The following is a 7,533-nucleotide window of genomic DNA, read 5'->3' on the forward strand; positions in this document are numbered from 1 at the left end:
CTTCTAGGAGTGATGGTTCAAGTTAGGAAGTGCATCACCTAACAAATAAAACTTGAATTATCCAGACTAGGAAGTGCGTCTTCTAAGGGTTGAATGAAATGACTCAACTAGAAAGTGTGTCTTCAAGGAGTGATGATTCAAGTTAGGAAGTTCTTCACCTAACAAATGAAAACTGACTTATTCAGACTAGAAAGTGCGTCTCATAGGGGTTGAATGAAATGACTCCACTAGAAAGTGCATCTTCTAGGAGTGATGGTTCAAGTTAGGAAGTGCATCACCTAACAAATGAAACTAGACATACTCTAACTAGAAAGTGCGTCTCTTAGGGGTTAATTGAAATGACTCAACTAGAAAGTGCATCTTATAGAAGTTAAAGCTCAAGTTAGGAAGTGCACCACCTAACAAATGAAAAATGACTTACCCAAACAAGGAAGTGCGTCTCCTAGGGGTATAGGATGATAAATTTTCACTATGATTGTGATTACTAAATATGTGTAGAAATATTGTCTCTTTCATTTGCATAAGTGAGGAATTTCATCTTGTTGATATCTAAACTTTAAAGCATTTGAATTGAGGGCAAATTCCCTTTATTTCAAACAAAGACCAATTATAATTTAAAAATATGGTGGTTGATTTGTGGCATCTGACTATTGAGGTGACCACTCTTGCATTTGTCATACTCAGCTCCATTTCAATCATTGATAAGTATCGTTGACTTGCATTTTTGACCCCCTAATTCTTTCTACGGAACTTTTTGGCTCAAATCATAGTTCTCTTGCATGATGCTCATGGGTTTAATTTCAAACATATCTTTCACTTCTATGAGTCCAAAAACTATAAGGTGACAAACATTCTTTAATATCTTACTTTATTTTGAAGCATGTTAACTTGGTACATCAACCCTTTGTCATGCTTTGTCAATTGAGGGAGTTGATAGCAGTTTTGAAGCTTTTTCTTACTTGACTTGACGTGAATTCGACTAAAAAAAATACGAAAGATGACAATGATTTTTCATATGACGACAAAAATAATAAAAAGAAAAAGAAAAAGGGAAAAGGGAAAGACAAAGTGCATCTCTTTTTCAAATCAACATAAAGGAAAACTTATTTGAGTATGATAGCTGATTTCAGTGATTATGATATACATTTTGAATTAAACAACCTGATCTACCCACACTAATTATTACAAATTTTGTCCATTTATTGAGTTTGAAATGGAATCAATCTTGAATATGCTCCCTCTAGATCACAATCCTTCTTCGGCTAGTGGCACCTCAATGGGTTTTTGCCAACGCCTATCTCATTTTAATTTCTTTCTCAGTTCACTGTCACCTTATGGTGCCCAAAAGGATTTTCATCACTAAGACTCTCTCATTTTTACTCATTCATTTTTTTCATCATTCATTTTTTTTTTTGAAAAATAATGCCCAACATACGAAACATCATGCACCCATAACATGGTTAGCCTAGACATTCTCAGAGATCGATCTGAAGGTCTTTCTTTGGTTGTAACTTGGCTTTTGGAAAAGGTTAGAAAGAAAGGTGTAGACACGTGATTTTTGACTCTCTCCGAGTTTTAACCTATTTATCGGCATTAAATATTTTATTTGCTTTGATATTATTTTAATTCTTATTTCATTTTAATAAATCTTTAGTTAAAAATAAATAAATAAATCAATAAATAAAGTTACATTTTGAATTTTTTTTTATTTTGAAAATAATACAAAAAAGAAATTTAAAAATATATTTCATTATTTTTAAATAAATAGACTACTAGTTTTAGTATTACCTTAATTATAGTTATTTTAAATTATAGTATTTTCTTAAAATATAAAAATTAATATTCTTTTATTTGTATTATTTATTAAAAAAAGATAAATCTTATCCTATAAAACTACCCTAACCATCCCCCTAATTTCTCTCAACCTCCCTCAACTTTCCAACCCCCTACACCCTATATATTGTCACACATACACGATAAGGAAAAAAAAGACAACACTCACGAACAAAACCAAAAACTTGAGAGAAAAAAAAAAGAGAGGAGGAACAACATTAAAAAGAAAACTATTCCCTCCTAACGTTTTCCAGAAATCAACATGTATTAGAAAACAAGAAAAAAAAAAGAGAGAAAACACTAACAAACAAACGAAATAAGCCACCAAAGATAACAAGTTAGAGTTTGAAACAACCTAGAGTTTGAGGTTCGGTTCGTGATTCTTCTTTATTTTGCTTGAGAATTATCTTCACAAGAGGTAACCCTAAATTTTTTTTTTTTTTTATTTATAATGTAACATCGCAAAACAACAGTATGTTATTTCAATATATGAAGTTGTTTGAGTTTCATATGTGTTTAACCTATTACTAATATTTATAGCATGTATATATTCATAATTTTATATTTTTATATTCTGAGTAAGCGAAAATGGTATATGATATTTTTATGTCTACTATATAAAAATTAATTAGGAAGGCAAAAGGTGTTAAAATAAATTTTGCTGCAAATAAAAAATAGATCAAAATGAATAATGATGCCATGAAATCAATGTTTCTTTATTACTGGATAGAAGAACAATTGGACGTAAAAATATCCGTTCAATATATAATTCTATTAATTTATATTAAATACATTAGTAGAATTTTTACTTTCTAGTATTATTTCATGTGATATTATTCTTATGTTAATGGGGTATTCACGATTGAATTCATCTTCAAGTGTTTTTTTTAATCTGTGTAATAAATTAATTTTCATGTTTTAAGTTAAGTAAGGTTAAATTTAATATTTTTGTCATCACATTTGATGTTTTGTATTTTTTTCTCTTTTTTCTTTCTTAATTCCAATATTCAAAAGTTTTATTATTATTATTATTATTATTTTTAATTTTTTTTAAAAAATAAATTTATCAACTAGCATTAATGGAGGAAAAAGGAAATTTGGTTTTAGATTACTATTTAGTGTCCGGATAGTTTGATGTGAGGGAACGAGGCGAGTTGCGGATTAATTCAAAACTCATTGCAAATCTAAAATAAAAATCAAAAGGAGAGGATAAAACGAATAGAAAAATTGTTATGATTTTTAAAGAAAAGATTAAGTTTGGATGTCTTGAATTTATAATAGACTAACCAATGCTTCAATGCTAGGCAAATTTTAGATACGTTTAAAATATTTGTCTCAATTAAGAATGCGGCGTACGTATCTTTCTGAGACATTTAAAAATTCAAGGATGCAATAATGCACCTTGAGAAATGTTTTTCTAAAATTAATTTTCACCGATTTAATACAGGAGTTGTAGACAACTATTAGACATTAAAAAATGAGCGAATTTAGGCCTTGACATAATTATCAAAATAGTTTTAGTCAAGATAACTCAATAAAAGCGACCGTGCTAGAACCACGGGACTCGAAGGGTGCCTCACACTTTCCCCTCCGTTAACAGAATTCCTTACCCGGTCTTCTATTTTTGCAGATCATAATAAAAAATTATTTCCTTTTGACTAGAGATTCAAAAAGGTGACTTGGAACACCAAATCTCAATTTCAAGTGGCGACTCTGTAAAATAAAATAATCCCTAATCAAAACCGTCACTTTAATTGGGAAAACCCTTCGACCTCGATCCCCTCGAGCAAAAAAAAAGAGTGTGACATCTCTGACGACTCTGCTCGGGAAATAATAAGAATTTGAGCTTTGGGTATTGACTTTAATTGCTTTAATTATTGTTATATTGTGTTTGTTGGCCTTATGTGCTGCTTATCTCTTATTTACCGCTTTGATATTGATTGAACTGTATTATATATTATCTTCTCTTGCGCACCACCTCTGAGTCTCTAAAATAGGATAGAAGGAATGCAACACATGCATCCTACCTTCTTTTTGAGATAGCTGGAGTGTCAAGGCACCTGGTGAAGGATTATAGTCACACATGTTAGGCGGGGTTTGGATCGACAACGAAGGCGGTGTTTCCCTGCTACCGACCTAGTTGTCCCTCCCTGGCTCGAGTGTTCGCTCGGGTAAGCCAGTCTAGACACCTATCCCTATTAGGCTTAAACTTAGAAGAACTAAAAATCTATTAGGTGCCGCTTTATTTGCATCATATGCATTTGACTTAGCGGGACTCGGCACAGGGGCTGAGTCTGTCTAGGACAGGTGACCTACTTTATAAAGACCAACATGTGCATCCTACGTGCTCTTTGACATTTGTTTGGAAGGCTATTTGTTTGTTGACCGGCTTTAGGCAACTTTAAAATGCAAGAGATTAATTTTAGTGAATAATTTTTCAATGAAATTTATTTTTTTAACAAAAGAAAGAAAAAATATAGTAACATAATTTTACGGTCTTTATGAACTACGAGGGTCTGATTCTCACTCTTTAGTGGGATATGTAGGAAGTCCTTCCCAGGATACGACCCTATCTTTTGAAAAATTTATTCATTTAGGGAATATTTTAAAAATATGATTACTTTCATAATTATTTTTCTAATTTTCAGGTCCAATTTTTATATATATCTCAATAGCCCTGAATCTTTAGGAGTTTTGAGGCTGAATTTTGTACGACATATATTTCAAGAACTATGCATACCTAATTCTCATCTTAATAAGATATGTAGGCAGTCCTTACAACACCCGAGTCTCCAAAATCAAAATAGTGTTAAGGTGGTTGGTTTGTGGCTAAGGTGGCATCTCACCAATACAAAACCATGTTCAAAGAACAAGTAAGATGACCCCAAAAAATGATATAGGGTCTGAAATGAGTTGGTGTAGATTGTTAGAAATGTGGAATAATAAGAAATGATCTGAAAAGTGAGAAATTTGGAGCAAAATATGAGAAACATACAAATACTGAGAGAGAGAAAGAGAGGTCTCACAAGAATTTTTATATGTTTCAATGTTCACTTGCCTCTAAACTCCATAACAAAAAAGTAGGTCATGTACGAGGGTCATGGTGATCCTTTGACTCATATGAAAAAGTTTTGTAATCAACGAAGAGAAGTAGGGGAAAAGAGAAATTGTTGATGACTTACTTTGGAGAGAGTTTGAGGTGATAAATTCAAAATGATCGAATTCAAACAAAAAAAAAAAGATGATGTAGCAATGATTGTGGAGACTCCATTAAGGCCGATGTGCAATTCAGTGGCTAAAATATTAAGTTTGACAATTTAGAATTCAATATTCACTCCTCAAGATAAGAGATTTTTGGTAGTCTGTTTTATTTTTCTTTTTGCTATCCGAATTATTTTAGGGTTGTAGTTCGGAATATATCTTGTCTTATTTTTTTTCATCTTTGTTCAAACCCTTTTGTCTTTCTATCAACAAAATGTGCATCCCTTTATTTCTATTTTTATTTTTTTAATAAATATTATTTATTTGTCTTTTTTTCCTTCATACAATTGTTTTATGGTGATTCTACCAGATCTTAAAACCTAATCTAATCCTTAAACACTTGACCAGGAAGATATAGTTGAAAGAAAAAATCATGTAAGGAAATAAGTAAAATGTTGAGATGTTTGTTGATTGAGTTAAAGCCTCACTTGAATGGATTGAAACAATCACTTTGTGAATCAAAAATGTCTTGGTCGTCAATGAGAAGGTCAATCTCAAATACTTTAAATGAGAGCGATCAAAAGATATATAGTCTCCATTGTCAGGAGAAGCAAAAAGAAGTTAGTTTAAAAATTCATGAGTCCTTTAATGGGAGGAATGTGAATATAATTGGACCTTTTTGTTTGACAAGTGCATGAGAAGTAGTGACATACATATTCAGTCAAGGTCAATATTGAAAAAAAATATACATGATCTTTATGTTCACTCATAGATTGCATGTTAAGTGCTTGCATTTTTAAGGATTAATATAACGAAGGCATTTCATTCTGCTATCCAAATGTTGTGTCATCCTTTGTTACCACTTTTGAGCTTTAGTTTTATTTTATTTTATTTTATTTCATACCCCTCTTTTGGAATCAAAATAGAGTTTGAAAATATAAAAAAGAAGGTGTCAAGAAAAATGGAGTCAGAAAAAATAAATGTCAAAAAAAGAAATGGACTTGAAAAAAAAATCCTATAAAGAGAAGAATCAAAGAAAAGAAAAATGAGAGCCCAGGTTCATTTAAAAAAAAACAAGAGAATGACTTGTCTGAACTACGTTTGACCTGATTCTTGCTATGACAAGATACGTAGGCAGTCCTACTCCGAGGTTCGGTCTAACCAAAAGAAAATTCAAGTTGCCCAGAATGAAATAAAACTGGGGCAAAAGTTTATTTCCTTAAAAGAATCGATTCCAAAAGTTGTATATTTTACCCAATGTTGTGTAAATTTTGAGACCCATGGACCTTTTGTCACGCCCCAAATTAAGGACGAACAAAGACCATATACACATATTCTACAAGCACTCTGTGACGTACGTGAGGTTATGGAATAATAACGAGTAAGGTATTCAATAAGAGTTGCATATATACACAAGGGATTTACATTAACAAAACTATACAATACTACACGATGTCGAAAAAGCCTCTAGTCAGTTTAACACACTATACTACAAGTGACTAGTTGGCATCCTGACCGTCATGCCCAACCAGAGACCTGTACATATAATAAAAAATATTAGGCATAGACTGGCTGCAGAGAGAGTTGGAGCTCACCAAAATATCAACTGAAAACGGCAATATAGCCTAACGTGGATGTCTGCGATCATGAGGATCGGAGCCTGCATTAATAAAACATAGTAGGCCCAAAACGTCAGTACATACAAAATATGTACCGGTATGAAAGCAGACAGAATAACAGCTGGACAAATACAGAAACTCATATGAGTCAAACGGAAATGTGAAAAATGTATGAGCCAACAAATAACACATATACGATACGAACTAATTACTTATGCACCAACCTTATTAGCATCTTATATATTATTTAACAAAAGCGTTCATTATAATATAGGACTTATACTTTGCGTAGGTGATTCACTTACCCTATAAGTTGTACAGATGATCACAAGATGGCCTTCCGAAGGCAATCTGAGGCAAGTATAAAGCATATGTTGCTTATATACTCATTGCTATAATCTTATATGTGTAACTGTAATCGCAGTCTATATCCAGGTATGCCCCACCCAGGGGCTTACTATGAGGGTCTACCCGCAGGCCATATATGTCATATGTTGGTTCGAGTCAGGGAAAACCAATACATGACGTTCCAACTGACTTCAAAAACAAATGATGCCACAAAGGCGGGTATGCCCAATGATTGGGCTCGCTATAGTGTTCTGGTCTCGATCCTATGCACAGAATCACGTCGAGTGATATGCCAAGCCAACCCTATGTACCCTCCCGTCTTTACTGTATATCAAATAATGCCTTGAAGGCCTATGACATTGTAGTTACGATATTGATCGTCTGTATAGCATATACAGATGCATGCAATCATGCCATTACTATTTACTTTTACTCCTAACGTGTGTTATCCACATATATATTGTGGCTTAAAGGCTTCAAGTATGGAAACTTACGATAGTAAGAAAGTATCATGAAAATTTAATATAAAGAA

Source organism: Capsicum annuum, chromosome 8, assembly GCF_002878395.1.
Source record: "Capsicum annuum cultivar UCD-10X-F1 chromosome 8, UCD10Xv1.1, whole genome shotgun sequence".
Taxonomy (NCBI): Eukaryota; Viridiplantae; Streptophyta; class Magnoliopsida; order Solanales; family Solanaceae; genus Capsicum; species Capsicum annuum.